At 33.2% G+C, this 17,573-nt stretch overlaps 1 protein-coding gene across 1 annotated transcript in view; it reads left to right on the top strand.

Moving 5' to 3' along the window:
• Positions 1-6,626: 6,626 nt before the first annotated feature.
• LOC145663076 (uncharacterized) overlaps positions 6,627-17,573 on the top strand; it is an 89,322-nt gene continuing 78,375 nt past the window's right edge. Inside the window, exon 1 of the mRNA XM_081729288.1 lies at positions 6,627-6,957. The gene's annotated coding sequence lies outside the window, so the exon portion shown is untranslated. The remainder of the gene's footprint in view (positions 6,958-17,573) is intronic.

The raw sequence follows: 17,573 nt of genomic DNA, 5'->3' as shown, positions 1-17,573 counted from the left end.
GAATATGTACTTTTATTGTAACAGAACCATATATTATGAGAATAATGTAAAAGTATTTCTTTGATATATAATAAAATACTATTAGCTAAAAGCACAAACTATATTTCATAAACATCAAACTATATTCATTTTTAATATCTGTTTTAACTTTTTAAATTAAACATTAGATAAAATATTCTGAAAATAATTCTAATATATTGTATGAAAATATTTTATTTAACCCTAGGAAGTCCAAGCTCGTTTGTATTTCTTGAAAAAACCCCGTCGTAAGTCTTGATGAAAATATTGAGAATTTTATTTATTGTGTATTATTACTTCTTTGATAGGGGGGCGCGGTGGCTCAGTGGTAGAGCGTTCACCTCTGGTGCTTGGGGTCCCGGGTTCGATCCCAGCCCCCGCCAAGTGAACTTTGTGTTGGAAAAACACCGTGCTCGTGGGTTTTCTCGGGGTTCTCCCGTTTCCTCCCACTTTCTTCATTCCACCATTTCACTCATCTCTCATCATCACCGTCTCCTTTAGCCTAACCGGCATAGCCGTGGGACGTAAAACTTACAATTTCATTTTACTTCTTTGATAAATCCACATCATTAATATGCATTTTTATTTAGTAACTTGTAAGTTAAAAATTATTTCAAAGTAGTGGGCTCATCGAACCCCCTCCTTGGACTTCTATGCGACATAATTTCTACAAGTATATTTCCTGAAAAACTCCGTCGTAAGTCTTGATTAAAATATTGAGAATTTTATTTGTTGTCTATTATTACTTCTTTGATAAATCCACATCATTAATGTGCGGTATTATTTAGTAACTTGTAAATTAAAAATTATTTCTAAGTAGTGGGCTCATCGAGCCCCCTCCTTGGTCTTCCATGTGACATATTTTCTACAAGTATATTTCCTGAACTTAGATTTTTTCGTTTGTATTTAACAAGGATTGTGTTTTTATGATGGGAAACAACATATCAGCCACGAATAAGTTCTGAATGCTTATTCTATATTCATTTCTTGTTAGATGGCATTATGTGAGTTATAGTATGTTATACTGTGGGTTCGAGAAGCCCCCCCTTGGACCTACTTGAGACAAAAAAAAATTCTTGGACTTCCTAGGGTTAATTTACAGTAGAAGGTAAAAAAACATTTCCATACAAAATTAATAGGTGTTTTAAAAATATTTCTGGAAAATATTTCTCATATTACGAACGAATTTATTTTTAAAATATTCGAAACATTTTTAAAATTATATTTCATACGTTTTCTCGTAACAATAGAAAATATTGCAAATAACACGTTGGAAAACATTTGTAAAATCTATGGAATATATTTCCTATTCTCTTTTTTATATCATGTATGTAAAACATTTTCAGTATTACTTTGAAAACATTTTCTCTCTCAACATTGAAAACATATTGCATTACATTCAACACAATAGTAGAATTTGTGAAAATTTTCCTTAGATTATTTTCCTTCTAACGTTCTAAAAATATACTTATTGTACTTCATAAAATGTTTTTCAAACATTTTCTAAAAATATTTCCGGTAAGTATTTGGGATATTTCTCAGATATAACAAGAAATATATTTTCTCCAGTAACGGAAGAGTATATTCTGAAAACAATGTAAAAATATTTCTATAATATATCAGAAAATGTTGTTTACTAAAAACACAAAATATTTTCCAAAGCATAACGGAAAACATTTTCTATTAATTTTTAATATGTTTACTTTTCCCTGTTTTAGAGTTTTATATTCAAAATCCGATAAAATATTCTGGAAATAAAACTAAAATATTGTACGAAAATATTCCATTTAAGTTATAACAGAAGGTTACCAAAATACTTTTGTTAAAATTAAGTAAACCTTTTTAAAACATTTCTGAAAAATATTTCTTATATTACGAAAGAATTTATTTTTAAAATATTCTAAACGTTTTAAAAAATATATATTCAATATGTTTTCTTGTAAAAATAGAAAATATTGCAAATAATCTATTAGAAAACATTTTTCAAATATATGGAATATATTTCCTTTCATTGTTTCCCATATCATATATTGAAAACATTTTTATTATCATTTCGAAAATATTTTCCTTCTCAATAGTGAAAACATATTAGATTACATCCAATAAAATATTTCTAATACATTTTGTGAATATTTTCCTGGATATACTTTCCGGCTAGCATTCTCAAAATGTACTTTCGGTAATTTCTAAAATGTTTTCTAAACATTTTTGGGAAAATATTTTCCGGAAATATTCGGAATACATTAGGGAAACCAGCATGGAAATCTCCAGAGAAGGAAAACCTTTTGGAAACCAAGGAAAATATTTTCTTTTGGTTGAGAAAATATTCCTTGCTGTGTGGGCCCACTGATTGGCCGTATGTTCTTTTTTGTCTGATTTCAGATTCAGCATTGAAATCTCGTCTTCAATAATAATATCGATAATACAATAATAACCATATTTTCATTTTTAGTTCCCTCGTGGCTATATGCTTAGCATTGACGTCTTCGGCGTGGGAGACCTGAGTTTGATTTTCGGCGAGAACTTATGTAGTTAGGATTTTACGTTAAGCTGTAGCTCACATCTCATATAGCTTTGCTGCTGAACGGTACTCGAAACCTCAAACCACTCGACTTGTTTTCATCTGTTTATATTTATTGTTTAATTACTTAAAAGTTTCGAATGGAAGTATAAGAAAGACAAAATATCAAACATGTAACATCTGTTAAGTTATTGACAATTTTATAGTTTATTTCTGTAGTCTGCTTCTGATTCTTCGCTTGTTCTTCAAGTCCCCTTCAGGAGGCTAACCTTTGAGAACCACTGGTTTAAAGTTTAAATCGATGTAAACAGTAGCGTCATTTCAGATTTGGCTTGGAGTGCAAAGCCCCTTGACATAAGTAAAATTTCGCGTTTTTCACTGATTTACTACTATTCTATTGATAAAATCTATATAAATCTCAAACTCAGGGGGGCAAATGCCCTCCCTGCCTTCCCTAAATTGTAACGTACCCTTTTATGGTACCTCACATTACATTGTTGTTGAGTGGCCCCCGTTTGGTATAGTCGTGCCATTAGTTCAAATACACGTTTTATTTGGTTTTACGTGTTAGCTATTAACGTTAGTTGTTGAAATGTTTCTTAACTATTAATACAAGTCACTGGATGGTGGGGTTATTCTATAACTGTACACTATATTCACATATAACTAATATCAATTACAAATTATTTTTGACATCATATCAAATCATTCTAAATTTTCTACGTAAAGTCTATTATGTGTTTATATTACCATAATAACAGAAAAATTCTTATTATCTAAACCTTACCCATGATGTCAATAAATTAAGTCAATCACTAGTAGGTTTATATTTTGTGATGATTATACAATCAACCATCGATAATCGGTATTTACTTATTGCTTGCGCGTTGCATGCTGGGTAATAAAATAAACATGGCGCCTTCCAGTGTTTACGCTCTGAAGAGATGGGGGCGTCTATTGGTCTACTCAAGCTAGTAGGAAAGGCGAGATTTGGTGATATACATAAATATTTTGTTCTTAGCTTGAGCAATCATTTGTGTAGTTAAATATATCATATATATTAATACTTCATTGAGTTTTAAAATTTTAGGAAATTAATTATGATAAAATGTTAGTTATTATAATATGAAAAATATTGTGTAGCCTGGGTTATGTAATTGCCAGGTATTGCATGACGCTCAGCCATTTGTGTAGTGCTAAGGAATAGGCGACGCGTTCAGTCCTCCATAGAAATTTGAAATTTAAATGCATAAGTTACACGTCTAGGACTAAACCTTATAAAATTTTGTATCTCGATCCAACCTACAGTACTTTGGATAAAAATAATTGGAGGCTGAAATCTAAATTAAGTATTAATACCGTTGGAAAAATGCGTTGCCGTAGCCAACCACCTACAAATGCTACAAGGAATATGTGGCAGGTGGTTTATGAGTTGTTGGTGTAATTCGCCATTTCAGCTGTTGGTGTAAGGGCGGAGTCCGGAATTGTGGAGGTGACACAAACAACGTGTAATAAGATAAAACCTTTCTTTATTTATTTGGCCTGAACTATCCATACTGCAGGCAACAAGATCTAGGGTACCATTACTGCGGTGAAAAAACTAAAACATTGGAAATTAATGACTGTTCACGAATTTTTTATCAATACGTAACAATAGCATGACAACCATGTATGAATAAAATTTCGTGTTGCGTCACACATCTCATGGGATTATCGTAGTACTTCCACTAATACTATTATTAAATTCTTAGCATGCATTCGGTAAAATTACAAAATTAGCTTCCGGTACAGATTTCTAACGTGATGTCCTTATGTAGTTTTAAAGGTTAGGTTAGTTATGCTCAACGTGCCGCTTTTTCTTTGAATATATTAATCCATAGGGAAAAATGTTATGTTCACATTATAATCAGGAAAGTGCTAAACATTGTAAATGTAGGTTTTTTTCACATTTCATATTCATTTGTATATATAGTGCACACTCATTCATATTAATAATCAATGTAGTGTTTGTGATGAGTTGAGTTGATTTTAGTTTAGCGTCCCGTTGAGCAGCGAGGCTATATGAGACATGGACCTACTGATTAACGTGGAATCCGAACCACATGAGCTCCCGCCGGGAATCGAACCCGGGTCTCCCACGCCAAAGGCGCGTATGCTAACCGCTTAGCCACGAGGGAGCTCTAGTGTTTGTGATGTTGTAAGAAAATGTGACCCTGTGGTGTCATAGAAACAAATGAAGAATATGTTACGAACATATACTTTATGATTCCTAAGAAGGAATAATAATAATGATAATGATGTAGTATATAAGATTGGAGGTGACACAAGAGGGCACATATGCAATACGTGACGAAAGTGCACGAAACATATTTTCTCTTCATTTTTTTGTATTTATTTATTCCTGACACTTTCCTGAATCACAAATGAAAAATGAATGGATCAATGAATAATTAGAATTAATAGGATTGTTCCATTGAAGCGTAATATTCTATGTTTAACTGCCAAAGAAGCTACTAATACTGTATCATCTATATGTTTATTTTTTTCCCTTTGTACCGGCAAGCTATGGATATGTAAAACATGTTACATTCGTAATAATGTTTATCGGAAGTTATATACTGACCGAATGTAAAAACTGAAGCAGTGTAAAGATTCAAATTTATTTTGAAACGATAATTCAAAATTTTATAACCGCCTTCTTCAGTTGTAATTCGATTTTTTTTATTGAAACAATAAATGATAATTTCCAAATTTAATCTATGACTTTATTTTCAGAAGTTCATATTAAATAATTATATGATAATAGTAACATAACTTGTAAGTTCATGTCTAACATGTGCTAGATGGCACACTTGCTAAGATCTCATTGACGGTCTACCACTTGACAAGATTCAGCGATTGCTTTAAAAAAAATCCGTTGCGAATGTAAATTAGAAATTGCTTTTCATTCAAAATATTTTTTTTTATTAGTTGAACTTAGTATATGAAATTGGGTTAAGTTAGCCAAGCTACTGAATATTTGGAGATACCTTTTTTCTTTTTCCTCTAAAATAGTGTGTTTCAAAATGAGCCCCTGGATATAAAGTTGACCAAGGTATATTCATTCTAAAGAAAAGCAAGGTTAAATTTACATTGTCTTGAACTATATCGTTAACATACGCGTCTTTGGCCCAGGAGATCCGGTTTCGATTCCTGGCGTAATCCCATATGTTTCGGATTCCACGTGAAACAGTAGGCCCATGTCTCATTATAACCTTAGTGTTGAAAGGGATGCTAAACTCCCACGAAATATAATGCAATTTACTTTGTATACTACAGTTAGTAGCTTTATGTGGTTCGTAAAGAATGGTAGCTAATAAGGACCATCTATGATAGATCAAGTTAGTGAGTATTTCTCGTGCAATTGAACTGAACATGGCTTATCAATAAAGACACTCCAACGTTATTTGCCGCAAAATACTTCTAAACCAGACCTACTTTGGATGCAAATGAAGACGAACTGGAGCGTGTAAAGTTAATCTGAGAAAGATTTTGTACATGGTAAAAGTAACAAAGCCAAGACGTTTTCAATTTTACACCATCAATTGAGTGGAACCCAAGTTCTATATGTAAATTTGAAATGAAAAGGTGTTGCATAACAAATTGCACGATTTCTGCAAAAGCCATTCTATTCATTGTGAGTACCATCAGCTAATATTGTCTCTGTGATCTAATAAAAATGTTAAAATTGTAGACAATAATAACATTCATGTGAATTGCGTTTTATAACACTTGTTTGGACGAAGAATTATTTAAGGATAATTTATTTGTATATTCCTTTCTTTTTTATACTCTTCTCTTGTTCATTTTATACTTCCCACTTTCCTCTAACTTTTTTCCCTGTTCAAGTTGGTTTTCAGCCCTCTTTCACTGTCTGAACTTCTTTTCCGATTTTGACCTTTTCCTGACTTTGACCTTTTTCCCGATTGTGTACTATCTTCCCAATTGTGTCCTGTATTTATTCAATTTTATTCCTGAATCACAAATCCTCCGTGTGATATACACATAAGACAATTTTACAAATATAGCACACAGGATTTAGTGCTGGTGCACACACCTATTTGACCGATAATGGTCTCAATACAAGAATAAGTTTATTATTGTGAATTATTTATTTATGCAGGTGAAATGGGTTATTCCCACACTTTCCATCCTCTTACTTTAGGAACAAGAACAATGTTAATGATGCATATACTTTCGTAAAACGTTTTTATTAATTTAGTATATACTTAATTACTTAAGACCTCTCCAACTTTTTGCAGTTTCTGGCATTTAGTTGATGAAGAAGAAAGCGGTGCAGTTCTATAATCTGGATGCAAATATAAAGTGAATGAAAATGCATCGTCCCTTACATACATTTTGGTGCTATCGCAGTTTAGGTAAGCACAGGTTTATGAAATTTACGAAAGAATAATGTTTTTTTTTTTTTTTTTTTTTTTTTTTAATACAAGAGTAGTGTATAAATAATGAAAATATATGGGGGTCTCATCTTAGCATTACTGCTGTATCGCCGGACGAAACGAAAAAAAAAAAGAAGCCCCATGTTTAGCAGAAGGGGTCCAAGACTTTTTTCGGAAGTACGAAATTGAGTTTTAATCTGTACTTCGTATTCGTCCTGTTGTTCCTATTTGTAAATTACTTTTATGAAAGTACGTCTTCCCAATTGAAAAATAATTCGGGGATATAGTATACATGAAGCTGCATCAGTTCCCGAAGGAGCAGGACGCTCGTACTTTTAGGGATTATTCATTGAGTATGTACGAACTTACAAAGCGACTTTTATTTACTTATCGACTGATACGAAAATAAAAAAGGACGTACCTGTACTTTATATCTGCATGTGTAGTGCCCTTGTACTTTATCTATGACTATGTGTGTGTGGGGGGGGGAATTTAACGCATATCGCATGTCTTGTGCACTTTACTATTGCAATACGTAGAATATTTATGGTATTTTGTGTAGAAGTGGTAATAGAATACAGAAAAAACGCAGATCAGGGGGTTCTCGTGTATACTATTACCATCTTTCAAATAACGTAGAAATGAAGGCTATATGACAGTCCGGGGGTGGGGGCAGTACTGGATTAGGTAATTTACAAATAACAACAAGGCGAATACGAAGTACAGATTAAAACTCAGTTTCGTACTTCTTTTTATCAACATTTACGACAGTTACATTTTAGTCTTCATAACGAAATAAAAATAATGATTGAACTTTTCCACTACATTAAATTGAAAATTTGTAACCAAAGAAATGTGGAAAACTCCTTGTGCATGAAATCAATTTCTTACTTCAGCATGTGCCCATCACAGTGATTGGATTTCACTATTTGAGACTGAAGGAACTTACTACTTCGTTTAAGCAAAACGCAGCCAGTATTGTTCATCCACAACCTGAACCTCCTTATCTGAGAAATAATATATTCTTCCAGTACCTTTAGTAAAGGGGGCGCACACAGAAAAAATAATATTGGATATCGGAACATGAAACACGTCGTCTTTTCCTGCAGAAGGCCAGTAAAAGGATGGAGCTGGTCCAAAAGGATGCATAAACTTGACTTCAACATCATTTTCCTCTTCATCTTTACCTAACGCTAACCCCCCCCCCAAAAAAAAAATGGTTATCGTAAACACACAAAAGATACGAATTAGTGATGATGTCCGCGATGTTCATTCGAGAAGATGCCTTTTCTTCAGTAAAATGAAAAATGGAACCGAAATCTGGATCAGCACTCATTCGCTTTGTCCCAATCCAGGTTTGGCTTAGAGGAGAGAACTGATTATATAATCATGTTCCAGGAATTGTTTTTGCACCAGAAAAACGATTTTTTATTTTTTTGCGTGTATCTATGAGAGTTTCTTTTTTCAGCAGTCTGAAATTTATATGTTCAATTGCGAGATCTACAGTAGGTAAAACCTTTTTCTGGCGTATTTAAAAAATCGGAACATCTTTGAAGTCTTTCTTTAGTAAGCAGACGTTTACTTGTCCCACCAATACCATCACATGGGGATTTAGCATGGCTTGTAGCAAAAAATGACCATGTTGCACTTAAGGATAAATCGTCATAATGGTTACACAAGTTCATGAAGTTTTTACAATTTTTGTACTGCGCATCGCATGCATCACTAAAGTAATTTACATTTTTGACATATGGAAATTGCTCTTTCAGAAAAGAAGGTATTTGTTACTGAGTCTCATAAACAAATGCGACAGTGTGTTCCAAGTCATCTGATATCACATACAAACTAGAAACACTCAGGTCTGCAGATCCAGGAAGACGTGTATATCGTACTGCTGGCTGTAGGGTACAGAAATCAGTAGACCAGTGATATCCTTGAACTTCGTCTTGAATTATGTAGGAATAATTTTTATTGAAGTCCATCAGAACGACGGTTGTCTCTGGCACAAGATTTTTCTTTCTGTCATTTAAGAAATGTGACTGTGCCGTGGAAATAAATGAATGTGGCGCAAGCTTTTCAAGCTTTCGTATCAAAATTATCACATACTCGTCCAGTGTGACAGTACTTTTCACCAATTCTGTTCTGTCCGTTGATACCCACTGGTAATATGTTACTTCCTCCCCAGGATCAAAATCCTGGAATTTTGCTATCAGAAGCTGCCTCAAATTTTCACTGGAGGGACACACGGAACAATGCCTCAGCATGCAATCCCGACTATGCACAGAACTAACCAGAGGACGGATCAAGTCTTGATGTCTCTTCTATATGACATGCATGCTGTAAGAGAATAACGTTTTGATGTATTGTGCACACGCACACGGCCCAGCAGAACCTGCTAATACACACCACTTAGAACTTGGCGTGCAAAATTTAGAAAATCCAGTTCTAATGGTAGGATGTTGATGTTTAAATGAGGAGTGTAATTCTTTTAAATTCCCAAGTAATAATCGCTTCTCCATGTGTAATATTTTTTGATATATTCACTGTTTTTTACAATTTTTTCTGGAATATTCATCATCAACGTGGAAATTCTTTACCACTTGAATTGTACCTTCACTCAGCTGTTTTCCCTTTCTCAATTCAGAAAGCGCTGAAGTTCCTTTATTCTTCAGAACTTGCCTTGCTTGCCGAACGGCATATTCACTCACATTAAATTCATCGACATTTTGTGTCCTGCTCCAAAATGAGGGCACTAAAGTTAACAGTTGTACTCTTTTTCTCTTCTAGTGATTTTACCTTGGAGTTTGGCCTTATTAAATCAAGAAATTTATCCATATCATGAGCCTTTTGTTTCACATCTTTTGAAATTTTACAAGAATCTTGTTTAGAGACAAGCTCTTTTCACAACTTTGCTTATTTTACTTTTCAGAGCAAAACTTGCTGAGTCAAACTTTTTTTTTTTTTTTTTCGTCAGGCTTGTTGTGTGACGGAATGCCATGGACTTTTAGAGGTGACTCCCCTAATGTTGTAAGTGAAAAATTAAGATGCTCTACAATTTCGTTTTTGCGACAAATTCTTCTAAAACAGATACATCGTGTTCACTAAATCCGGCCACGTCTTTGCATTCAAAGGAAATCCCAAGTTTGTTTCTGCAATTACCGCATATCTTTTGTCCAGGAATAGCCTTTACAGAGTCAATGTTTTTATTAATTTCATTAGCAAAATCAACACTTAATTTTCGCAAAGCGTTAGTGATTGGTTTTTTGTGGCAATTAAATGGATCAAAACAACTTGTCTAATAATATTCATACTTGTGGCAATTAAAGGGATCAAAACAACTTGTCTGATAATGTTGATACTTCTTCAAGTAATATGTTTTATGATGTTTAGAAACACTAGTTAACAAATCAACTAGATAACAATTCTTTCTCGGATGCACTGATAATACAATGCAATTTGACCACCCGTGTATAGCTGTTTTTGTGGCATTCACTTTTAGTTTCCTTTCCTACACTGCACTGTTCTAATTCACTTTGCGACATCGTTGGAGGCCAAATTATCACTTGACAGGATGAACAACACTATCTTGCAGCAACCCCAATAAGTATTCAGTCTTAAGCACTCAACACGACATAAACATCTGCACAGAAACACAGCTGAAACTGAAATAAACAAGTTACTGTACGACCACAATGATGCAGAATCAGGCAAGATTAGGCATGTTCCTACTCGCATTGCTCAGACAAGATTTTTCACGTCAGCTTGGTTGAAGTAAAACTAAATTTTGGTATATGAACAAAATATCAGAATGGACAAATTCTGGCTGGTGTCGCCAATTGAAGTAAAACTGAAATTTTGGTTTAAGAATAATTCTTGCTAGTACAGCCACACTGAAGAAAATATTCTCTTCATGCCAAAAAGAAAAGAAAAGAGAAAAACATACCAGGCAAATCCTGAATTGGAGTAGCCAATTGAAGAAATTTCTGGTTTAATCCATTGTATTTATATAGAATGATTTAAAACTAAAGTAAATAATATACTACGAACTAAAATAACATTTTGTATATTTGTAGTTATTAATTGATTGAAATCATTCTCAGTTAGATTCCAAGATTCTGAGCTAAAGCAGCAACCGATTGTGAGAAACAAAATTATTTCTTGTAACTTTTTGAAATGAGGTGCAGTTACGTTCATTACTGTAGTATTATTCTATTATAACATAAAACTTGAAATATTATACTCAACCTTTCCATTATTGAATTCTTTTATTGCTTACAGATGGTGAAATACAACAAATATTCAAAATTTTGGCTAAGATGGTTAACATCGATTCAGTTTAGCAAGTAAGATCCGAAGAAGAAAAAAAGAAATCATGAATTACTAAAAGTTCCAGTCATAAATCAAATATATAAACTTTTGACTATTTAAAATTTATAACAGAATTTCGGCTGTATTTTCTTACAATGGAATAAATCGTATCATAAAAGAAATTTCAATGTTTTGGTCATGCAATATGACTATCCCATCGTCGTCATAAAGGCAGCATGCATATCTAACATTAAAGGTTTGATCTTATTTTGCTACAGGTGTACAAGGCATAACAAAAAAAAAAAAAAAAAAAGGCATATGAACCGATTATTATCCTTCTCATTCTAACAACATTATATTTCATGAACCCATTTTCTTTCAATATTCACACTGTCAAATAGCATGTGTCGATTTACTGAGCGATAATATCCTCACTTATGTATGTCATCATTTCACAATTTTTCCATTTCAAAATTTGGAGAGAAAACTACAATGACAGATACGAGGAACGCTCTTTGTGACTGTAACATTAAATCATTTAATCTAGCCATTAAGCCACACATAATAAATGAAACGTGAACTATATACAAATGAACATGCAAATGAAAAAAAAATATACTGGACAATGTTTTTGGGTTATTCCATTATTCATATTAATTACTTGGGAACAGGTTACTAAGAAAACTAAATCTTGTGCCATTTTCTTCCTTAGAACTAAAGAATTCACCTAGATACATGATCTTTAGTATTTTGTAATTAAGGGCAGCAAGCTGATGCCTCAGGTACATCCATGACCGAGATCAATGTTACATTAGTCGACATCATGAGCTAAACTTGTTATGTAATCCGGAAAAAACAAAGTAAATATCTAAAATTTCAAAGCGATCTAATTTCTAGATTTATTCAAACTATATATATTTCCAACTATGTCGAAGTAGCAACACTAATAAGATAACGTAGCAATAAAGACCAATCGATGTCACCATCATTGTTCCAGAAGATTCTACCAGCCTATTACGTAACTTAGACTACATCAGTGGAGACACAATTAAAGAATGTCGGGGATGTGTGACGCCGCACAAATTTTTAACTTGACATTTTGATATTAAGCATTTTCATCACATATATAACACCACAAATATGAATACTCACTAAAGTTCATGCGTCAGAAATTATGATGATAGTGTGATCGGCGCCATATTAATTTTAGAAGTTTCGAGTTCCTGGTTGTTCAACAAGATTAAGGAAAATTTGTATTACCTGAGTCCTGCAGATTTAAACGTCATCAACAATCTCCTGACACCACCAAACCTTCATTCCTTTCTAGGGATGAGTCCCAGTCGAGTCCTGATACTGCTCACGACAAAACAGGTCCACCAAGCCAACTACACGACTGCCAAGGTGAACATTCCAAAGTGACGACTAACATCCACATGAGGTTGAATAAATTTTGATTTTTTTTTTTTTTTTTTTTGCCAAACGTATTCAAGGTTAGCCCAAGAACGACAGGTTCGCCTAATTCTTGCAATTTCGCACGTTAATTTTCTAAATCTAAGGGCTCCACATCGTCACTGTCGTTTTTCTTAAAAATGACAGAATTCTTCTCTTCTATGTTATACCTGACCTACTTACTCGCACATCAAGCGTAACATACACATAATAATTATTATTATTATACCCGTCATTGCAAGCTTGGAATTAGAGACATGCATTGTTATTATTAAATAAGTGCATTATTATTATTAAATATCTATAAAATCCTACAAATTTAGCTTTATAAATGGTATTAGAATAATATTTTGACTCTCACCTAATCACGTCAAGCAAATTAATTCCAACATCATTACCAAAAAAGGTACAGCGCGTTACTTGCAATATTAAAACAATAACGCAACGAAAGAGAAGAAAAAGAAGACTAGCAGTAAAAAAAAAAAAAAAAAATCGTACAGTTTTAAACTTAAGAGTAAGTATCAAACCAAATACTGACCCGAAACAATGACGATGCAAATCATATATGTGTATGTTTTATGTAACTTGATAATTCAATTAATTATGCATTAGCCGTGTCAGATTATGCACGTAACGCACGCAGTTAATAATGTGTTGCACATACAGTTCAAGTATACAATCACCGATAAATACGTACTAATTATTTAATATTGTTCTCCACTAATATGGTCTGCAGATATACAATGGACAGGCCAATTAAATACCATGTATGTTATAAGTTGACAATTCTAATATAAAACATATCACGTCTCGTTATCAAATTAATTTGAATGAAGGCCTACCGCGTCATATTACTAGGTATGTCCATGGTAACTCACGTTACGTAATGACGGATGTTTTGAAGAATACTAACCACAAGTAAACTTAAAAGCTACGCTTTTTTTTCTTTCTTTTTTTTTTTAAAGTAAAATTGTCATATTTATACAGATAACTACCAAATATTGTCATTTTATATTATACAGCAAACCTAGGAAAAAATAAAATAGTATGGGAACTCACGTTACAAATTTTTTCCCTACATTCAGAGGCTGTGATTTTTCAGTACATTTTCTTTTGTCCTGGCATAGCTATGTGCATGAAATTACTATGTAAGATAGGGACACTCATAATTTAATTATGGCAAAAACATTAAATTTTTATTTACATTTTATGACTGCTTATTTTAGAGGAATATGCACAGAGTCGGGTAACTCATTACATTTGTCAATGATCTTTTATTATTAAGTATAAGCAACATACATTTATAACAACTTGAAATAAGCATAGTTTAATTAAGTTGAACATTGAACTTAACTTTAAGAAAATGTTTCATCAGTTATATGAAATTTTACTTGGGATACCGACAGAAAAAAATAAGACCTATGAAATAATAAATAAAGCTTGTATAATATAATCAACATTAAAACTTAGTAGATAAAAGGTAACCTACGGAAAAAATAAGAAAATAGTAATTCTCTGAAAAAAAAAAAATAATAATAATGATGCCAGCTACATACAACTATATTTTTATCAAAAGAACAACTTGACTAAAAATTATAACTATATTTCTTTTATGAATTTTGTCGCTGTTTCCGTGGACATACCCTACTGTTTACGGCGCAGATAGAGATTATGTACACTATCAATGCATTATCTCCATAGTACCAAACATTTACTGAGAGAAAACATCAATAACGAATTCATAAGAAGCACGAATCATAACAAATTAAACATGCACACAAATTCAAACTTACAAACGAACAATATAATGTATCGTGACCGATAATCGGTACGTTACATGGTAGTTCAAGACACAACTTGCATGTTCGCGTTAACTAAACGATTTTCAATCCGTAACTACTACTGCATTAGATTTGATAGTTTATTATGCATCATGTACATTCACAGCTAAAAGTTCTGATATGAAGAAATGAAATTTACTCCCCTCCCTCAGTTGCAAATTCGGTCAATCTCACTTCGTCTCAGATACTAAAAGCTACAAAATAACTTTAAAAATAACAGTGAGTTTAGAACTTCAGATAGAGAAAGTATTTTATTCGGATGCTCATGAAACGAACATTTGTCCTTGTGTACAGGATGTCTCAAAAGTCCCCTGACATAGGATAACTCGGTTATTATGAGAGTTACAACAAAGTGTAAGGGAAAATCGTCTCCAAATATGATGTTTTCAATCTAAAGTGAAGGAATTTTTTAAATCGAACTAGCCGTTTGGGCTGTACACTGTTTTATGTACCCAATGTTAAATGAAAATGCAATACTGCCATTTACCTGGACCCACAACATAAGTGAATGAAGTTACTGTCTTTTACGCTAACGTGCCGATGGCCAGCCCCCATTTAAAACATGACCCCTATTCATCATACTTTTACGAAATTGATCCACCTCCCCCAGCCCTTCTATTAATGGCAACGTTGCATTTTCGTTTAACATTGGGCACATAAAGAGTGCACAGCCCAAACGACTAGTCCGATATTAAAAAATCCTTCACATTAGATTGAAAACATCATATTTGGAAACTGTTTTTCCTCTTACATTTTGTTGTAACTATGATAATAATAGTTACCCTTTGTCAGGGGACTTTTGAGACACCCTGTATATTTAACAACTACGAACGTAAGATCTTTGACACTATAGATACATATATCAACAAATATGTTAAATAAATGTATACTCTTCAAGTCATACAAAACTTTGCATTATGACTAAAAGCTTGTACTTTAGTTTGTGCGGTTAGGTTAAGTTTGGTTGGCAGGTCTTTTATCTGGCACTGGCTTCCCCTTGACTGTTATATAACCTTCATTTCTACTTTATTTGAAAGATAATGGACTGTAGATTTGGAAAATTAATTCAATTTTGACATTAAATCCACTTTGATTATATTAATAGTTTGACAAACAGAAAAAAAAAAAAAAAACTATAAAATTTCGAGAATGAATGTTTCTAGCCTGGTTATCGCGCTTCTCTGAACCCCCACACATTTCAACACAAACAACACGTATACTTAGTGATTACTTGAGACCTGTGTGAGTGAATCGAGCAATAATTTGCCAATACCTTGCTTGCATCAATGGCAATAACGCTTTACAGATGACAGGAAAAGCTGGCGCGTTGGTCTTGAAGGGTTAAACGAGAATTACTAACCAAAGCATTCTAAAAACCACTAATTTTATTTTACAGTCTCTTAGAACATACCTTAAGGTTCAATTTTAAAAAAAAGAGCGGCAATGTACAGCAATCTTGATGGTGTTTTTTTTATTAGCTCTACAGACTTATACAAACCTCGGGTAGAAATTTCCAAGTGATACATTGCTTAAATACTGAGATATGAATTTTTGTATTAAGCTCTACGAAATATTAGATGACCTCGAGAGCTACCGGGATGCCTGAAGTTCTGAAACTTTGGTCTCGTATTTCTCACAAACTATTAGGATTTCGGAAGAAAAATTTTACAGGTCTTCATACCTTAGTAGTGTTAACAAGTACACGAAGTTTCATTAAAATCTGAATTGTTAGGTGACATGGCCTGGGTAGAGATGTGGGTCGGGTAAAATACCCAGTGGGTAGGTAAATAAAAAATGGGTATTTACCCTTTTGTATTTACCTACCCAAAAAATGGGTATTTTACGAAAGTTCAATTTATTATGAAGTTTTAAAAATTGTTAACCATACCGGTGACGTTTTTCTGTTTTGGGGTCTCTCGATCGTGATGTTTCATTCATTCACTATAAATATGCAAAATAATAATCAATTTACCCACTTCAGGTGCGGAGCAAGTTAACCATGGCGCACCAGCGGTACAATTATATGTTATTCTAGATTAAAGCGATATCTAAAATCTATTTTTTTTTAAAATAATTTTCCTCGGAAGAACTTCATAGGTAAAGAGGAAATCAAAGTATTGAATCGAATGTTTTGAAAGGGCGAAATGGTGGGGGTGAGTTGTTACATTTTTCGGACAAAGCCCTCGTGTACACCTATATGTACATCAAAGTTTGATCAACGTCGATCAAGCCAATCTTGAGAAATAATTCACACTACATTTCCGATTTTACTCATCGCTCACGAACAAATCAGATTGAGAATCAGAATCACGAGTTGAAACTTGAGGGATTAATGTCTCCTTGGGATACCTACATTAACATCCACTTGTCGTCTCAAGATTGATCTTGGCCTATTTTACTATACTTACCCAACTATTGCCTTTCTTCACAAAGGTGTGAACGGCTTTTAAACTTGGATTAGTTTCACACCAAGACTTTAAAAAATAAATCGTAGTATGACCAAGCCTTAGATTGCCCAAGCATAGAAATAATATATAAACCCTCTTTGTTGAATCATTGGGAGACAGACCCAGTTTTAAATGTAAAGTCTGCAATACGCCACCAATTTTCAAGAACCCTATCAAGTTATTGTGTATTTTCATTTGAGAACAGATGTTTTGAGACTCCTTCAATCCAAGAGGTTTTCCTGAAACGTGCAATTTTGAAATTTTAAAATTCTCAGGAATGTTTCACAGAAAACAACTCAGACACCCGACACACAAATAAAAGATAAATGAAAGCTGGATCATGGATATAAAGCATTACATCTCAGAGGCTATAACTAGTTGAATAAAGACACCCAAAATTATCAAAATCTTTCCGAGTCGAACATTATAGACTTCAAGTTAATCATGAAAAAAGTGTGCGCTAGGTCTACTAGTTTCGAACTTAAAAGGACATTTTAGAGTAGTTTTATCATGAAAGGAGAAAGTGAGTTCGATATACTTGATGTAGTCG

Source organism: Thermobia domestica, chromosome 10 (assembly GCF_964235325.1).
Source record: "Thermobia domestica chromosome 10, izTheDome1.hap1.1, whole genome shotgun sequence".
NCBI lineage: Eukaryota > Metazoa > Arthropoda > Insecta > Zygentoma > Lepismatidae > Thermobia > Thermobia domestica.
The sequence above is the reverse complement of the archived record's forward strand: the minus strand, read 5'-3'. Positions and strand labels throughout refer to the sequence as shown.